An 18,916-nucleotide genomic window follows, 5' to 3' on the forward strand; every position below is an offset into this window, starting at 1 on the left:
TGGTACAAGATCAATGTGCTGTATTCAGTACTTATACTCACCACATGGTGGCACTAGACACATTTTAAAAGGACCCCGATAAGCTAGTATTTCCATAAAGTGATAAAAGCCAAACACTGCACATACTCTAGCAAATAGATACTCCAGATAACAATAGTGATACAAACATTCTATACTGGCCCCCTCGAAAATAATACAAGATGAAACTCAGAATTGATCTGACTTCTGACAAACAGCATAACACTCAAACCGCAAATGGTGTAATGCTTTAAAAAAAATATATATTAAATGCAAATTTCAGAGTTTGTTCAAAGTATTCAAATATACAAATAGTGAGAAATACATTTAACATTCATTTTAAATGGAAAGATGTTAAGATATATTTTTATTTAAATAAATCCTAATGAAATATATATTATGAAACGAAACCGAAAATACACTTTAAGGACCAAAAAATGATGATGCTCCAAAAATCTCTTTGAATCAATTGGGATGTTGCATGAAAACCATCTTATTGTTTCTATAATACCACATAATCAGAGGTATTTAATCAAATTATTTCCCCAAAATCAAAATTAATTAATAAAACTGTGGAAATGTGATATTTTTTCTTCTCTCAGCAAAAGTGATCAGTCTTGGATTTACATCAAACCATTTGAATGCATTCTCATTATATTTGTCTGTATAATTATTACATTTTGCAATCATTTTCTATTGGAGCATACAGTGTGAAAAGCAATTGTAGGCAAGCAATTAAATCAGATGTTAATTAAATCTGATCTTGTGTTTGTACATTAATTAAGCTGCAGTTTTAATCTAGTAAACCCCGACAGTCTAATACGAGATGTGGAAATGTGTGCAGGCGCAGAATTAGCTCATTTCATGCCTGTAAATGCTGCTTTTTATTTGTTCATCTCATCAGCGCGAGAACCCAGAGCTGCAGAATTCCAGCCTCCGCATCGCAATTATCAGCCAAGTTAACAGAAGGTCAGCTATTATCTACCTTCATTATTTCCCGGCCTAATTCTTGAACCTGGAAGACACACACAGGAAATAAAGCTGGAACACCAGTGAGAAAGTATACAAATTCAAGACAGATTATGAACAAACCGGTTCAAAATATGCTCACGTTTAGGAAGACGCATGCAGCACCTACGGACACTTTCATTATGTTTATTTCAGCAATAAAGGTTATCAGATGAAATGCTGGTTTCCAAACGCTCCAGTTCCTGGTAGCAGAGACATACGAGATAAGTGTGCGAATTTTCCCCTGCGGTCAGCATCTCGCTCGCTCACTCATACAGGTCAGGTTTACTTGAAGACTGAAGTCTAAACAAATCCCTCTGTTAAAAAGCATAGGAACAGCACATTAGGCTAATTACAAACTCATTTAAAGCTGGCAAAATATTGATCGTCATGCATTTGGTAGCAAACCGGTGGGGGAGAATAATAAATATGGCAGGTGTAGATGTAAATTGTTTGTTGGCAGCAGCAAATTTTAAATTACAGTTCAATCATGGGAGGGTGGGCAAAGGGAGGGGTCTTTTCTCTGATCCCCTCTCTGCATGCTTAGTTAATATTTCACTGGGTGAGAATACGCCAGCCAGGGTGTATTTCACCCCCTGAATGAGAAGCAATCTCGCTCAGCCGACTCGAACAATAATTAGAATGGAGATTAAATAAAAATAATTAGAAAAAGTTCATCTAGTTTTGATGTATTAATTATTCAGTTGCGCTTTATTCCAAGTCTAATTATCTGCTTCACTGAAAATGCCGAGATTTGCGTGACTCATAAAAATTACATTCGTGTAATTATGTCAGCAATTTGCGGGGAACTCAACTAAGCGACACGTCAGCTTTCTTTCTTTGCCTTTCCCCCCGCCAGTTTTAAGTAACTTACTTCCAACTACTTATAACTTATAAGTTAATACACTTCCATTCAATGCTGCCATAAAAAATAATGGAAGGCGAGTCAGGATTATTTACTCTAGAAATGGCGAGGCGTTCCCACTCCGACTGATTTCCGTCTATTCCCCGTCCGCCGTTTCAGACACTTGTACCTCTCCGAGTACAATGAAAACAAGACGAGCTCCATCCATTCTTGGTCAGTAGATAATCATTTGCATATAAATGGGAAATATTTATTGTGACCGAATATTAAAAAAGGGGAAGGCGAGATGAAGTAGTGTTTTCATTTTTCAAACCTCAGGAGGCGGCCTGTGATATGTATGTATTAAAGACTTGTTGGAAGATGAAGAAAAGGAGGGAAAATAAGTGCGGGGATCTGTCGGAGGGTTTATCGCGCTGTGGGACGGGTGAATGAAGCGAGCTTGCGCTGGTGAAAGAGGGGAGATAGAGCGATCGCTCTCCTCCGTCTATCTCTGCAGCCTGAGTCTGCTCTGGAATACACAAACATACTGACAGTGACTCGCAATATCCACTCCAGCTCACACTTTTGCACTTTACTGTAGTGTGTTTGTATTACAATGTAATTACATATGTAATTACATAGTAATAATAATGTGTGGCATGTAATTAATGTGTAACAAAAACTTGTGTTATCTCTACATTATTATAGCCTAAAAATATAACTTTTGTTTGTGTCAGGGTGATTGATTATATATATATATATATATATATATATATATATATATATATATATATATATATATATTATATGAGGAAAAAAAGACATGCTACCACATGAAACATTAGCAAAGTTACTTTACAAAACATTTTTACAACAACATAAAAAAACAGCAGTAGACTGTTACCTCATACATTATTATTAAATAAAATAATTTAAATAATTAGAGTGTAATAACGTGCAAATGAATAAACTATACATAAGATATCAACAAAAAACTCCCAGCGCTGAACTGTTGTCATTTTTTATATTGTTTAGTTTTTATAAATTAAATTTTATTATTATTATTATTATTATTATTATTATTATTATTATTATTATTAATTCGTAGTTTTATAGACAAGTTTTGATTATTTTTGGATTTCACATTAAAAGTGAAATTGAAATAAAATTAGTCACATTAAAATGTTTTTTAGATAAACAATGTGCAAAATGCAAACCTCAGGAATGAAATCATACTTGATTTTTCAGGTGTAGCAACAGTTATTAGGTTTCTAAACTTGGACTGTAGTAATAGGACTAAAAAGTGTGCATGGAAAAGATATCAACTACACATCAGCGTATTACACATGTACACCTTTTTCCTTCCCCATCTTCCCCACTTTTCCTCTCGTTGGCTAGTTCTCCTTACATGTGGAGCCAAATCTCTTGGCATAACCACATTCCCCTGTGGGAAACCCTGAAGAGATAAGTGCACCCAGTGTTAGCCGAACCTTGAGTTATAACTCCGCCATCACAGATATGGAGTAACCTATACAGAGATGGAGAGCCTCTTGTGTTTACTTGAGTTAGTGTGTGTGTGTGTGGCCAGCCGGGTGCGTGGAGCAGCATGAAATTCCAGCATTGTATTTTATCAGAGTTACGCTGCTGTGATAATAATGTTAGGAAGAGATGTAGTGGAGAAAAGGATGACAGAAAGGTGTTGACTGAAACAGGTCAGGCCGCTTAAACTGGCTTTGAAGTGTTGCCTCATTCAGACTCATACTGCCTCTTTCCTGCACTATCTAACATCAGTGCTGATGCAGCACGCGAGCCAAAAGTTATCGTGTTCTAATCAATGCCTGCAACGATACTGCGTAATACAAACATTATAAATAAACCACAAAAGAGGAAAGCCATCCTTTTCTTTTCCCTTGCCGGAACATGTTTACACGCATACACAAAATTGCACATTAATGATATTCAGAACGTGTGACAAAAATCCAATTGGAAAATGCTTTATCAGTTTATTTAGAGTCAGAAAGAAAATGCGTAAATTGAATTATATTAAGAATAATTTTTTACTCTTCCCTTTTTTTTTTTTTTTTTTTTTTTTTAATTGTATTTGTTTTAAGTATTTTACACATAATATTTAATTAAAATAGTGCTATGCCCAACCATTTATAAACATTTTCAACCAGGGGCCGTGGACTTTTTATATCAGTTGATTCTTTTGAGAGATCAAACAATACCAGTGGTGTGACAAATTTAGGACATTGCAAAGGATGTAAAGGTTGTTAATTCAGAAAGTAGGTTGATGAGATAATGTTTGTTAATGTTTTAAATGGAACTTAGTGTAAAGTCCAACTTTTGTTATATTACAGGATAGTTGGGTTAACTAAGAGTATGGGTGGGGAGTGGGTTCTTTGGGTTGAAAAAACAAAACAAAAAACATACAAATATATTTCAGATTTTCAAAATGTAAATTTCTAACTATGGAATCATACGAAAGAAAGAAAGAAAGAAAGAAAGAAAGAAAGAAAGAAAGAAAGAAAGAAAGAAAGAAAATATCTTTTCATCATGTTAACAAAAAATCCTTGATTTTTATCTGTTTAACTTTTTCACGATGTCTTTCATTTTTACTGGAGTTGTTAGAATTTCAACTCAAAAGAAGAAAAAGTGTGAATGGTGAAACATGGAAATATTTTGTTAATGGTATGAGGGTAAAAAGATGAAAAGATGTCAAACATGCAGAGTGAATGAGGGCAGATGGGACTTCTAAGGCAAGGCCCACACACTTACACACACGTGCGCAACACACGGATATATGCCAATAAAATAAAGTCATGAGTTATTGCTAATGGTTAGTAATGCCAATCCGACACACATTCTAAGAAGTAATACTCATTTTAGTCAATCTGTACCTTGTTTTCCACCTATCTTTTTTTTCTCTCTCTCTCTCTCTTTCTGAACACTGTGTTAGGACAGCCGTAGCACTCTAAAAGATTCCTCTCCTCTCTTTTGCCCAGTGAATGACTGCATGTTAATGTCAAACACTTATAACACAGGTTTAATCCAAAGCACATGTTGTACTTCCCAAAAAACACAACCTCCATCTCATGTACCGAGCCTTACATACACACACACGGACACATGCACCTCTCTGCCCCGCCAACAATAACACTGCCCTATCGGCACACATCAAACCGCAGCACAGAAAATCATTACTGAAATTAAATAGCCTTTTCCTCGCAATGAAAAGAAAATTCACTGAGCTCGCCCGATCGGCGCAGCCATCTCAGAACTCTCTTCCTGTTGTTTGAACGTGCATTCTGTATTGTGTTGATATAACGCCCTCCGTCCCCGGAAAATGGAAACACGCGATACAAGAACTCCTTCCACCTGAGGTTTTCATGACAGGACAAGGAGGAGAGCAAAAGACAGAGAGAATATTTTGTGTTTTCTTTAGATGGTTATTTAAAGTTGGTTTTCTTTGGCCGTTGCTGGACTTGCAGTTAGGCAGGCAATTGAAAAAGGACCTATCAATTACTGACCCCTCTCCCCACTTACGATTCCTCCCCAGGGCCCTAAGGACAACAGGATAACCCTGCTAACGTGAGAAGTGTTCCCGGGGTGGACATTAATTTACTAATGCGTTTTTGCAGGTCCCGTGGGGTCGGCACTGAAGAGTGGCCCTCTTGGGACTCTGCAGCCATTCTCATAACAGGACCCAGGCGCCAATCGGAAAAAGGGAGGTAGCAAGCACAGTCTTGATGGTATTACATTGACAAAACCACAAAGTCTCTGATAGAAACCTTGACCGACTACTATTAATTGGCTTGACTGTTTGTTTTTGTTTCTGTCTGATGCAGACAGCGATATGACGGCAAGTCATCGATGGCTCTATTTCTGCGTTTACTCTGTAATCAGGATTGACGTGCGTGGTTGTTGTCGTTTTACCACATAAAACTTTTTGGGAAACATTTGTCAGGCTAAATACACAAGCGTCACTCACTTATCTGACCTACAATGGCACGGAACAGGAAACGCTGAGGGAGCGTTGCCAAAAACGTCTCTCAAAGGATCTGAAAATTTTTAGTGCATGATTGAGCGGCACAGGGATAGAAAGTTGATAAGAGGTTATCTAAAGGTTATCAATTTGTAATTACCATGTTATAACAAGGTTATTAAGAGGTTATTACTGAGAGCTTAAAGGTGGATGAAGAAAATTCTTTAATGTTTGAATGAGGTCACAGAGTTTATGATAAGGTCAATTTAAGGTCATTTCATAAGGTCACAGACACTGGCGCCCACTAGTCCTCAAACTTTGAATGTGTAGCTGCATTAAAAACTATTTTAATATAAATAAAACTCTGCATACGTAGCCACCAACGCACTCAATATGCTGTGAACGTGTGACCCCGACCCTAATTAATGCATTAGAGAGGTCAAAGGTTACTTAAACAGCTTTCAGTCTGGGCCAAAAGGGTGCAAGTATTTGTGTGTTCCGATTTCTAAGTACTGTGGCTGACCTGACTTTGTGGTTTGTTGGATCGGAGAACCAACAGGCGGTTGCAGCCCACTTCATCCTCTCCTGTGTGGGTAGGAGGAGATGCGGCGCCTGTTCACTGTTCAAACATCTACTTCTCAAGCCCTGAAACAAGGCTTGAATTATAAATACCACTCTGAATTTTGATCAAAAAATAACACTAAATTTTTTCTCCATTGACACAACCCCCTGTTGGACCCGACCCCTAAAAGCTTTCCTGACTTCAGAGAGTCCATAAACAGTTCCTCTTTTTACCATAAATCAACTTTGCCGTGTGGCTAGCTCTCATTCTTTTTTTTCTCATCCATTTTTTTCCTGTCATTTATTTTGAGGAGGAGAGGTTGTAATTGATATGCAGGATTACAACTATGACCCCACCACCACACACCGTCAGAAACACCCCCCTCCTTCTCGCCACAGGGCAAAATGGAGATGGAACAGAAGTTTTGTTTGGACAGAGGCCTGAGCTGGGAAAAGTGATACAGACACACGTATAAGCCGCATTTACTGACACCATTTCTCTTTATTTACACTAATGGTGCCGTGAATGGTGCATTATGGGGCTTTTCAATTGCTGAGTGGAGGTGTCAGACCGTGTGTCTGTGTGTGTGTGACTGTGTGCTAGTCATTAGCGTCTCTCTTTTGCTTTGCCCCGGGCGCTATTCAACATTTACTTGGTACTTGATTTTTTTTTTCTTTTTTTTCACTTTTTAAGCCATTTAGGAAGTGCAAGTTGACCTCTCCGTTCCTTCAACTCATGTACCGCCTGTTAACAAAAAGACCCACAAAAACACACACACGCCACCACACATTGTTAAGCTCCTACTCGTTTTCAACTATGGTATCATGCACTGGCTGAGAAATTATATATTACATGATTATCTGGAATATTGCATTCTGATTGGTCTTGTCATGGTCAGATATTTTTGTGTAATTATCATTAAACTTTTAAATTAACTGCTGTACTAATCAAGATACATTCAGCTGACCGTAATAAAACTAACTGCTTCTTTTTTGTCTGATAATGACTGCCTTGACTGCACATTATTGGTTACATATTACTGTAAATCAAACTGGTGCAACATCAAACTATTTTTATGATGCAACACAGTATTAACCAATTATTTTATATATAAATATAAAATCAAAGTTCAACTAAAGTTATCTGCATTTTTCTTGTAATGGATTTATATATATCACTTATATATACCATCCATAAATCCATTACAAGAAAAATTGCAGATGACTTTAGTTGAACTTTGATATTATATATATATATATATATATATATATATACACACACACACATATATATATATATATATATATATATATATATATATATATATATATATATAAAAGTTCAACAATTATTTAATTCAACAAATGAGTAATTCGCATCTTAATTTTACAAACAAACACACACACACAAAAAATATACATTTAAATGAAATAGAAGGTGTAAATTACTTGTTTACATAAAACCATAAAAGAAGTTTTGAATACCATCAATTCAGTCTTTTTTTACATTTTTACATTTGTTAAATTTGTTTTGCATTTTTAAATTTGAACACATGTAAATGTTTTTCATTTTTAGTTCTCCAAATGTTAATATTGCACATTTCAGCATCTTTCCAAACATGTAACATATAACATATCACAATTTCATTATTGACTATAATTTAATCACATTGCATAATCAGCACTTGTGCAAATCAGTGTGATGAAGTAAAATACAAATAATAAAACTTTAAGGTGCCAGCAAAGAATTTTTTAACCAGGAAACAGTGACAAAAACAACAATGAAAAGAAGAAATAATGGGGGGAAATAATAATAATAATAATTTATAAAAAGCATTAAAAAAAAAAAAAAAAACTTTAAAAATGATTACAACAGCACTACCACCTGAGGTGGTGGACGATGTTTATTTAAGACAGTGTGTGTATATGTTGAAGATTACTGAAATGTGTTTTGCCCTTTCCAACTCACCCCTCAGTTCAAAAACTCAGCACAGATCAACCATGCAAGAAACTTTTCTCACTTAAAACACCTTTCTGATCTTTGTGTCTGTAGCGTTTAATTGGGAACAGAACAAATGCACAAGGAGAACATTTCCTACATGTCTTTGAAGTGAAGCCCAGTTTCACATAGGTGGTCCTCTTGTTTTTGAACAAACACTAAATAAAGCGTGAAAAATGCATGCCAAAAGACACACTCGCATACTCACACAAACCATGCTCCGTTTCATCAAGACTGCATTTGCTTTTAGCTGTGTGTGTGTGTGTGTGTAGGTAGCATTGATTTGCATAGCCTGTAGGATGCGATCGCAGTGTAGGGGTAAACTTGCTACCACAGACAAAAGCAGACGCTGGGGCCTTTAGAGCACTGTGGGCCAAATGCGCAATTACATGCTATCTGTTTTAAAGAAGCCAACATGCTACAGTATGTTAGCCTGACGCTAGCTCGCCGTTTAGATACATAGCTCATAGATATTTGTGTGCTGGAAGCCCTGTGCTTTAATCACTTGTAGTTTGGTTCAAAGAGAAGAGGAATATGATGGAGAGATGGGTAAAGAGAGAGATCAGAAGAAAGAATAAACAGCTCTAAACAGTTTTGTTGGCGAAGAAGGGAGGGCAATGGATATTAGAAAGAGAGCAAGAGAGAGGGAGATAGTTGAGCCATATTTCAACCCTAATTAGAACTGACAAAATGTTTTTTTGAGGGATCACTCTCTCTCCAGCTTTGTTTGCTTTAGCAAGTCAAAGCCAGATTTATAATGGCTGCAAAACATTAGAGCGATCGGAAGTGCGTGCAGGGAGGGCGGCAGAAACAGACAGAGAACGAGAGAGACCATATGAAGGATGTATTTGGTAAGGCAAGCATCACTATTTCAGTTGCTCAAACACAAGGAGTTTTTCTTGGGGGAAAATATCCTGTAGATTTATTTGAAATAAAGAACCCAAAACAAGCTTCAGATTTACATTCAGATTTGCATGAAGCAAATTTCACAGTATGTACTCAGCCCCGATTTTTGTAACCATGTGCCGCTCGCATATGCATCTTAAATTTTTTTAACTATTTAATTTGACCACAAGCTGGCAACATTGATCCAGGTCCATTGTTTCACAGCGGAAAAAGAAATAAATGGAGATACAACAACAATATACCAACATATTGGTAAGGGCTTTTAGTTTAAACACATGCAAAGACATTTGTATAACTTATAACTTTTGGAGAGAAATAGTGCAGACACTGGACAAGGATACATATGAACATATAATATGTCGACCACATGTGTTCGCGCAAACTATCAAATGGACTGTATTGTACTTTGAAAGGCTATGGATCCAACTCAGTGTGTATGCGTAAGAAAGAAGGCCTCAGAAGCCTGTCCGAAATCAGTTTGTATTCGCAAAGAGATGTTAAAAACCAACTATGAGAATACTTTTTGTGCGAAAAAAAACAAAAAAAAAAACCTTTATTCAACAATTTCCTCTCTTCCATGTCTGTCTTAGATGCACCTTCACAAGAGTTGCATGCTTGATGCATGTGAATAAAATCTTTTCTTTTTGTGCACAAAAAGTATTCTTGTAGCTTCGTAAAATTAAGGTTGAAGGACTTGTCCTATATCTTTCTGGGCCTTGAATGTGGCTGTCTATGCAGGGTCAAAACGCTATCGGATTTCATCAATGATATCTTAATTTGTGTTCCGAAGATGAACGAAGGTCTTAAAGGTTTGGAACAACATGAGGGTGAGTAATTCATTTTAATTTTTGGGTGTCAGTGTGTCAGTAACAGTGCTGATTTCCTACATAATGCTAAAACAAATACTAACTCCAAATTCTAACCTAAGCACCAACCTCAAACTCAATATACTGCACATTCTGATAGATAACATTTATATTTGTTGCAATCGGATCCATCTACAATATTTCTGAACTCTGAACTGAATCCATGAAGCCTGAACTTTTCTTGACAGGTGACTGTGAGATCATATTGATCAATAATATCTGAGGTGGGATTTGCACTTAACTTGTTTGGCAAAAAAAGAAATCATGCACTCGGTACAACATACTAAAAACATTCAGAACATGCAACCAATTGCATAGTATGTCCTATGTCCCAGAAACCACCAGAACAGCCTAACAACTGCCTAGAAACAACCCAGCAATCACCCAAAAACACACAGCTTATAGTATAGCAATATGCTAAACCACTCAGAGCATGCTAGCAATCACATAGCACCATTTTTTTCATTAATTTTTTCTGGATTTACATTAATATTTTAAAGTAAATTTTCATTTTCCATCTCTTCGTGGTTTTGACATTTCTAGGTGAATCTAGGTTAATTATTTTTTAAATCTAAATGCAACAAACAGACTAGAGCACTGTACTGTTCAAGCACATAACTATACTCTCACGTATGTTTTTAGAGTTAATAGTGTGTGTGTGTGTGTGTGTGTGTGTGTGTGTGTGTGTGTGTGTGTGTGTGTGTGTGTGTGTGTGTAGGCTCCAGTCAACTGTATTGTGCTAACCTCACTGTGACCCTGTGCTTAAGTTCTCTTTTGGACAGAGAATGGGCCATTCAGGGGTCGAAGGGTGTGTATGTGTGTGTCTGAGTGAAGCTTTGAGATTTGTTTGGTTTGGCAGGTTCTGTTGACTATTGATGTTAGGGAGGGAGGGAGGGAGAGACCTGCAGTTACTGCACTAAAAGAGAATCATTCATGCACATGAAAAATATACACATAAAGGCATCAAAATGTTACTGAATTGGTCTGCAATGTCGTTATCCAATCAGATTCCATTACTAGGACGTTTGGATTCTTAAAAGACACTGTGGGAATTACAACAGGTGGAATAGCGACTGATCACAGTTAAACAGTTTCTTCAGCTCTGGAGATGGCAGGCCCACCACATAAGAAAGAAAAACAGAAATGAGATCTCTTTAATCTCTCAATCGTTTCTCCTAGACTGCAGTGATTTTAAAATGAGACATGTTCTTAAGTCTCCTGTTTCTCAGATGTTATACCCCAGTAACCTAATGTTTAAATTAAAAGTTATACATTATTATTATTATTATTATTATCATCATCATCATTGTTGTTGTCAATGTACAAAAGTTTGCCTGTTCTCCTGATAAAAAGACCCCTACAACTTAATGCTGCACATATGTCTAAATTAAATTAAATTAAATTAAATTAAATTAAATTAAATTAAATTAAATTAAATTAAATTAAATTAAATTAAATTAAATTAAATTAATTAAATTAAATTGAATTGTACATTCAAATTTTTAACAAATAATTTTTAACAAATAATTTTTGGAAAAAACATCGACAAACTTGATAACAACTGAGACATCCATTAAGTCTTCTGAGCTATAAAGGCAACATCTTAGAAATACAATTTCCTCTGCTAAATGGCCCGATATTCAGATGTCTGTCTAGACAACTCAGTCTCACATCTAATATCTCAGATTTATACTTTGAGTGTCTGTTAGTCATATTAATGCACAAAAGCTATACAGATTACAAGACGATATGTTTAAAAGAGTATGTAGAATGTAATAACACTAATGACATATTCATATCATCAACATATCTGATTTCAGACAGTAAGGGCAGAGAATTGACTGTCCATATGACAACATGCACAGACAGTATTAATATTTTAGGTGAACAGCCAATCTCACGCATGCATTAACTCCCACATAACCTGGTTAGAATGAAAAGTGTGTGTGTGTTAGTTTAAGGGGTGTGTTGTGTGGGTCAGGGGGTTATTTAAAGGACATACTATCAGTGTATCAGCTTCAAATTCTGGTCTTTATTAAAGCCAGTAATAATAACAAATTTAAATGCAAAACAAGACTTAATCCCAGGAGAAACTACAAGTCAAAGCCAGGTTCTGGAGGAACCATTTGAGAGACAGATGCAAAGATCAGGTGCAGGCGGGATTGTTTCCCATCCAAGAAATGTGTGTGTGGTTACTGTTGGATTTAATACCATTTGATTTGTTTTTGCATTTTTCTAACCACAGCTAGCTGATGTTACAGTAAATCATTAAAACATGCAAAGAATTGGAGTACTATTGGAAATACAGTATACTAAATAGTATATAAGAGAAGCAAGTATGTGAAATAGTATGAAACATGCAACACATTTTTAAACATTACATTATTGTCACATGACATTAAGTTCAGCCAGTCTTTTAGCAATCCAATAAAGTAATGAGTCAAGAATTGTAGCCAAAAAAAAAAATAAAAAATGCAGTTTGTCTGTCACACTGGAAGGTCAAGACAAGTGCACTGCATTGTGGGATACAGTATTCCTAAACTAAACTCTGCTTACACAATTGGTGAATGTATTAAGTAATCTTGGAATCTGTATATTTTGCAAAGTATTTCAGCTGCAAAAATAAGAACAAAAACAAGTATTTCAGCATTTACTCGTTTTTTTTTTTTTGTATAGTTTACCATGTTTATTTTACTTATATACTGTTACTAGCACAGTAATCCAGCTAGCAAACAGCTTTTTTGAGTGTGGAAATCAAATTTTGAGCATCGTGCTCAAAAAGACATCATGCCATTTATCACAAATATTTAATTTTATTGACAGCTCAGTTTTTTGATGTAAATAATACACCTCCATTCAAGTTTTTTTTTTTTTTCAGCAAGAATTCATTTAATTGGTCAAAAGTGACATTAAAGACTTTTACATAGTTACAAAATATTTATATTTCAAATAAACACTGTTCTAAACTCTCTTTAAAAAATTGAAAAAAAAAAATAATTGTTTTCCACAAAAATATTAAGCAGAATGACTAGCGTTATTCAATAAAATTAAGAAAAAATTAAGACCAAAATGCAGAAAAAAAGAAAACTGATTTCATAATTTATTTTAACAATTTAATCTGATTTGATTTCAACAACTATTAACATTTTGGCTGTTTAAAACAGTCTTTTTAGATCCCTGTGCTAAAATACACACACACACACACACACACACACACACACACACACACACGCACGCAGGCACACACACATGATTGTTTCTGTGAATTGAGGGGACTTTCCATAGACTTCTATTACTTTTATACTGACTAAATTATATGTTTTATCCCCTAACCCTAAACGTACCCCTTACAGAAAATCTGTTTGCATTGGTACACTTTCAGATAAACAATTTACTATTTTTAATCTTTAATCACACACACACACACACACACACACACACACACACACACACACACACACACACACGCACACAAAATCCACACACACATAGACATAACATTCATCTGAGGGAGCAAGGATCACAAAGCTAGTCCTGTTTTCACACCTGCTGCTTTGAACGACATTAGGGGCAAAACCAAGGCTCACACACACACACACTCACACCAAGCGAATCAGAGAATCACCTCACTACATGAAGTTCACTCAGTGGTCATGACCGTGTGTGCGAGTGCCTTCTGTTAATTGAAAGAAAGGGGAGCATGATCCACAGGTGAGCACAGCTCAGTGCTGCACCTGTGTCATTGTCAACGTCACCGGCCATCACCCTCTGAACTCCGACCCCTGACCTGTAACCGTAGAGCTCGGGTTTAGGCTCTCAGATAGAGATACAGACCTTAAGGCCATGGGAATGACATCTGGAAATCCGCTATATCTGTTTACCGCTCCTAGATGGCTAACGCAGACGTAGCGAAACAAAGCGTCGGACAGTAATGAACTCGGACAATCGCTTCAAAGACAAATTTGGGGAGAGAAAGAAAGGAAGGATGTTTCCTACAGCTGTACAAGTCATCAGGGTGGAAGCGAGAGTGTCATTAGCTCGGGCCTGTCAGCGGCCCTTTAAGACCGCCGGAGGTTTATTGTTGTCATAATGAGTGGTGACGGACTAAAAGGGGAGGTGTGTCCGGGGAATAATCCGCTAGTCAACACCCACATTAAAGCCCTAACAAGCCGTCTCGCACAGTCAAAACACACACATGCATTCTTTGACCTCTGTTCACACAGAAAGGTGCTAAATGGGCATATCATGTCTGACGTGTGACTGTGTATGTGGTGTGGTCTCTCCCACTGCTCCGAGTCCAGTCTTACTGGGAGGCTTGAGTTTCCAACTTTTAGTTTGGCTTAATGTAAATATTCTTGAGTGAACGGTCAATTAGGAGTGAAAAAGAAGTCAGAAGAGATGGAGGAAAAAAGAAAAGTGACTATCTGTTGAGTCAGTTGAATGGAGTTGTTATTATTAGGAAGAATTATTTTTATTATTAGGTGATATTATGATTAACCACAAGTGGCGATCTGATGGTCTCTTATTAATAATATCCATATACTGTACAATTAAAACTGTCCCCTTTTTCTGATTTTATTGCATATTTACATATGCATTTTAAACAGTTCTCGTTAGTTTTGTCTTGTGACTTGTTTCTGTTGTGTTGTGATTTCTTTCCGTTGTGTTGCGACTTATTTCTGTTGTGGTGCGATTTGTTTCCGTTGTGTTGCGACTTATTTCTGTTGTGTTGTGGCTTGTTTCCGTTATGTTGAGACTTGTTTCTGTTGTGTTGTGGCTTGTTTCCGTTGTGTTGAGACTTGTTTTTGTTGTGTTGTGGCTTGTTTCAGTTTTGTTGCAGCTTGTTTCTGTTTTGTTATGATTTGTTTCCTTTGTATTGCAATTTGTTTCCGTTGTGTTGCGACTTGTTTCTGTTGTGTTGTGATTTGTTTCTGTTGTGTTGCGACTTGTTTCTGTTGTGTTGCGACTTGTTTCTGTTGTGTTGTGGCTTGTTTCCGTTGTGTTGCGACTTGTTTCTGTTGTGTTGTGGCTTGTTTCCGTTGTGTTGCGACTTGTTTCTGTTTTTTTTTTGCTTGTTTTCGTTTTTGTTGGGCTTGTTTCTGTTGTGTTGTGGGTTTTTTTCGTTGTTTTTGTGACTTGTTTCCGTTTTTTTTGGCTTGTTTCCGTTGTGTTGAGACTTGTTTTTTGTTGTGTTGTGGCTTGTTTCAGTTTTGTTGCAGCTTGTTTCTGTTTTGTTATGATTTGTTTCCTTTGTATTGCAATTTGTTTCCGTTGTGTTGCGACTTGTTTCTGTTGTGTTGTGATTTGTTTCCGTTGTGTTGCGACTTGTTTCTGTTGTGTTGCGACTTGTTTCTGTTGTGTTGTGGCTTGTTTCCGTTGTGTTGCGTCTTGTTTTTGTTGTGTTGTGGCTTGTTTCCGTTATGTTGAGACTTGTTTCTGTTGTGTTGTGGCTTGTTTCCGTTGTGTTGAGACTTGTTTCTGTTGTGTTGTGGCTTGTTTCCGTTGTGTTGAGACTTGTTTTTTGTTGTGTTGCGGCTTGTTTCAGTTTTGTTGCAGCTTGTTTCTGTTGTGTTGTTATTTGTTTCCTTTGTATTGCAATTTGTTTCCGTTGTGTTGCGACTTGTTTTTGTTTATGTTGTGTTGTTTTTTGTTTACTTTGTGTTGCATTTTTTTTGATTTGTTTTGGTTGTGTTGCGACTTGTTTCTGTTGTGTTGTTGTGTTGTGACTTGTTTCTGTTGTGTTGCGGCTTGTTTCCGTTGTGTTGTGACTTGTTTCTGTTGTGTTGCGGCTTGTTTCCGTTGTGTTGCGACTTGTTTCCGTTGTGTTGTGGCTTGTTTCCGTTGTGTTGAGACTTGTTTTTGTTGTGTTGCGGCTTGTTTCAGTTTTGTTGCAGCTTGTTTCTGTTGTGTTGTTATTTGTTTCCTTTGTATTGCAATTTGTTTCCGTTGTGTTGCGACTTGTTTCTGTTGTGTTGTGATTTCTTTCCGTTGTGTTGCGACTTGTTTCTGTTGTGTTGTGATTTGTTTCCGTTGTGTTGCGACTTGTTTCTGTTGTGTTGTGGCTTGTTTCCGTTGTGTTGAGACTTGTTTTTGTTTGTGTTGCGGCTTGTTTCAGTTTTGTTGCAGCTTGTTTCTGTTGTGTGTTATGATTTGTTTCCTTTGTATTGCAATTTGTTTCCGTTGTGTTGCGACTTGTTTCTGTTGTGACTTGTTTCTGTTGTGTTGTGATTTGTTTCCGTTGTGTTGAGACTTGTTTCTGTTGTATTGTGGCTTGTTTCCGTTGTGTTGAGACTTGTTTTTGTTGTGTTGCGGCTTGTTTCTGGAGAATGATGTCATTAACTGTTTTTGTTAGATGCATGATAAACAGTAACGGGATGGAAAGTGAATTAATTACTAATTAAAATAATTTATTGATACAGTACATTGTATGTTTATAATGTCAAAAAAAAAAAACATATGTTCACTTAATTGTGATAAAAAGTGAAACATTAAAATATTAACTACCATAATATTTATTTTTTTATTTAGTAAATATAAAGACATTATGATAGGGACATAATGCAACACATTACTGGAGTAAAACGTGTCAGCTGAAGCTAAAAGTGTATTCATCCACTCTATGGAATTTTCATAATTATTTTGTTGAATCTGCATTAGTCTTAAAGACTATGTCCGAGATGGAATAGGGGTTCAGAAAATGATGTAATTTTGCAGAAACTGTATGAGTCATAACAGTATAACTGAATATTTAGAGTACTGATGCTCGGATGTAATGAAAAACATTTGGTTGGACATCTTTACTCCATCAAAACTACTGACTTGTTATATCAAACCTATTTACTTATATAAATAAGCACATATCTATATGTGTGTATCTATACAGCAGTGAATCCAAGTGAATAAGGCAGTCGCTGATGGACATTGATGTTTGTAGCCCTGCTAAATGATCCTTGAGGTTCCACTGTGGGCAATCTCCTCTTGTTAACATTAATCTAAACATGAACTCAAATACATATGTGCACACAGAGAGAGAGAGAGATAGAGAGAGAGAGAGAGAGAGAGATAGGCCAGCATCAATAAATCAATCAGCATAAGACTTAAAGGGTTAGTTCACCCAAAAATGAAAATTAGCCTGTGTTTTACTCATCCTCAAAGCATCCTAGGTGTATGTGACTTTCTTCTTTTAGATGAATTCAATCAAAATTATATTAAAAATTGTCCTGGCCCCTCCAAGCCTTTCAATGGGTGTAAGTTGGTGTATTTTTGTAAGATAAATATCCATATTTCAAATGTAATAAACACTTTTTTTCTCACCTCCGCTGACTGTCATACTCAGAAGTCATGCAGGTGGATGATGTAGGACATACTGTATGCGTCGTGCGCGCTCCTCTGAGAAATGCAGGAGCAAAGGAAACAAAGTTTCCTTTCTTTAGCAAAGGAAAACCAGTCTCCTCCTGGCTTATATCGAAATCCACCGACATTTTTCTTTACAAATCCCTGTTATGTGCTTTTAATTCGTGAACATTTTTTGTTTTGTTTTGTTTTGTTTTGTCTCCCCGTTTGTCACTAATCATGCAACGTCGACATCTTACATCATCTGCTGGAACGCCTTCCGTGTAAGACAGTCAGCTGAAGTGAGAAAAAAGTGTTTATTACGTTTGAAATATGGATATTTATCTTACAAAAATGTATGGATTTACTACAGGAGGCCTTTTTTCACCCCCCGGAGCCATGTAAGGGACATTTTATTGCGGATGCGCTCACTTTATTTAACGTCTTCTGAACTGTTGACAACCAACACCCGCTTACCCCATTGAAAGGGTTGAGGGGGCAGGACAATTTTTAATATAAATCCGATTGGATTTGTCTGAAAGAAGAAAGTCACATACACCTAGGATGCTTTGAGGGTGAGTAAAACACAGGCTAATTTTTATTTTTGGGTGAACTAACCCTTCAAAGACCAAACAACAACAACAACAACAGCAAAAAGTTAGACATGCATGCATGTTTCCACTCCTAATCCTGTCACTCAGTACTTTGTGTGTGTGTGTTGGGGAGTAATGTTTTATATCTTGTCTGTGTGACACCTTCTTAAAGCCCTCATTTTATCTGCATGAATGAAAAAGAACAAATAAAACAACAACCTTATAAATCAATGTTTTTGTTTGTTTTTAAATAGTCAAATCATTTAAATAAATGTACATAAATAATTTCTATTAATATCATATATTTCACAAAAAAAAAAATAAAATAAAAAAAAATTATAAAAATACATATAAATTTCAACTATATTATACTGTACTCTCACACAATATGTTTTGGTTGTTTTTCAATAAATTCAAATAATTTCAATGAATTTAAATAATTTCGATTGATATATATTTTGCAAAAAAAAAAAAAAAAAAAAAAAAAAGGGGAAAAAAAGTGTCATTATCAACCCACTCAATGTGACTCAAAAACTATTTTAATTTGTTTAGGTGGAGCACAAAAGATCACATCTCTAAAGCTGCAAAAATCAATTAATAAATAAATAAATAAATAAATTAAAATAAAATATTTAAAAATATATATAACTACTTATAACTTCCAACTATATTATACTGTACCTTTACAAAATAATATAATGTTTTGTGTTTGGTATTAAATAAATTAAAATAATTTAAATAAGTTTAAATGATTTCTATCAATATTATATATTTCACAAAAAAAAAATTAATTGTCATTATTCA

The 18,916-nt window shown here is 35.8% G+C and overlaps 1 long non-coding RNA gene across 1 annotated transcript in view; it reads right to left on the reverse strand.

Annotated features, from left to right (window-relative positions):
- Window positions 1–1,212: 1,212 nt before the first annotated feature.
- The window catches only part of LOC122137043, a 30,743-nt gene continuing 13,039 nt past the window's right edge, over window positions 1,213–18,916 (reverse strand). The window contains exon 3 of the long non-coding RNA XR_006154546.1: window positions 1,213–1,343. This is a non-coding gene — a long non-coding RNA (uncharacterized LOC122137043). The remainder of the gene's footprint in view (window positions 1,344–18,916) is intronic.

This window comes from Cyprinus carpio, chromosome B4 (genome assembly GCF_018340385.1).
Source record: "Cyprinus carpio isolate SPL01 chromosome B4, ASM1834038v1, whole genome shotgun sequence".
In the NCBI taxonomy this organism is placed as follows: Eukaryota; Metazoa; Chordata; class Actinopteri; order Cypriniformes; family Cyprinidae; genus Cyprinus; species Cyprinus carpio.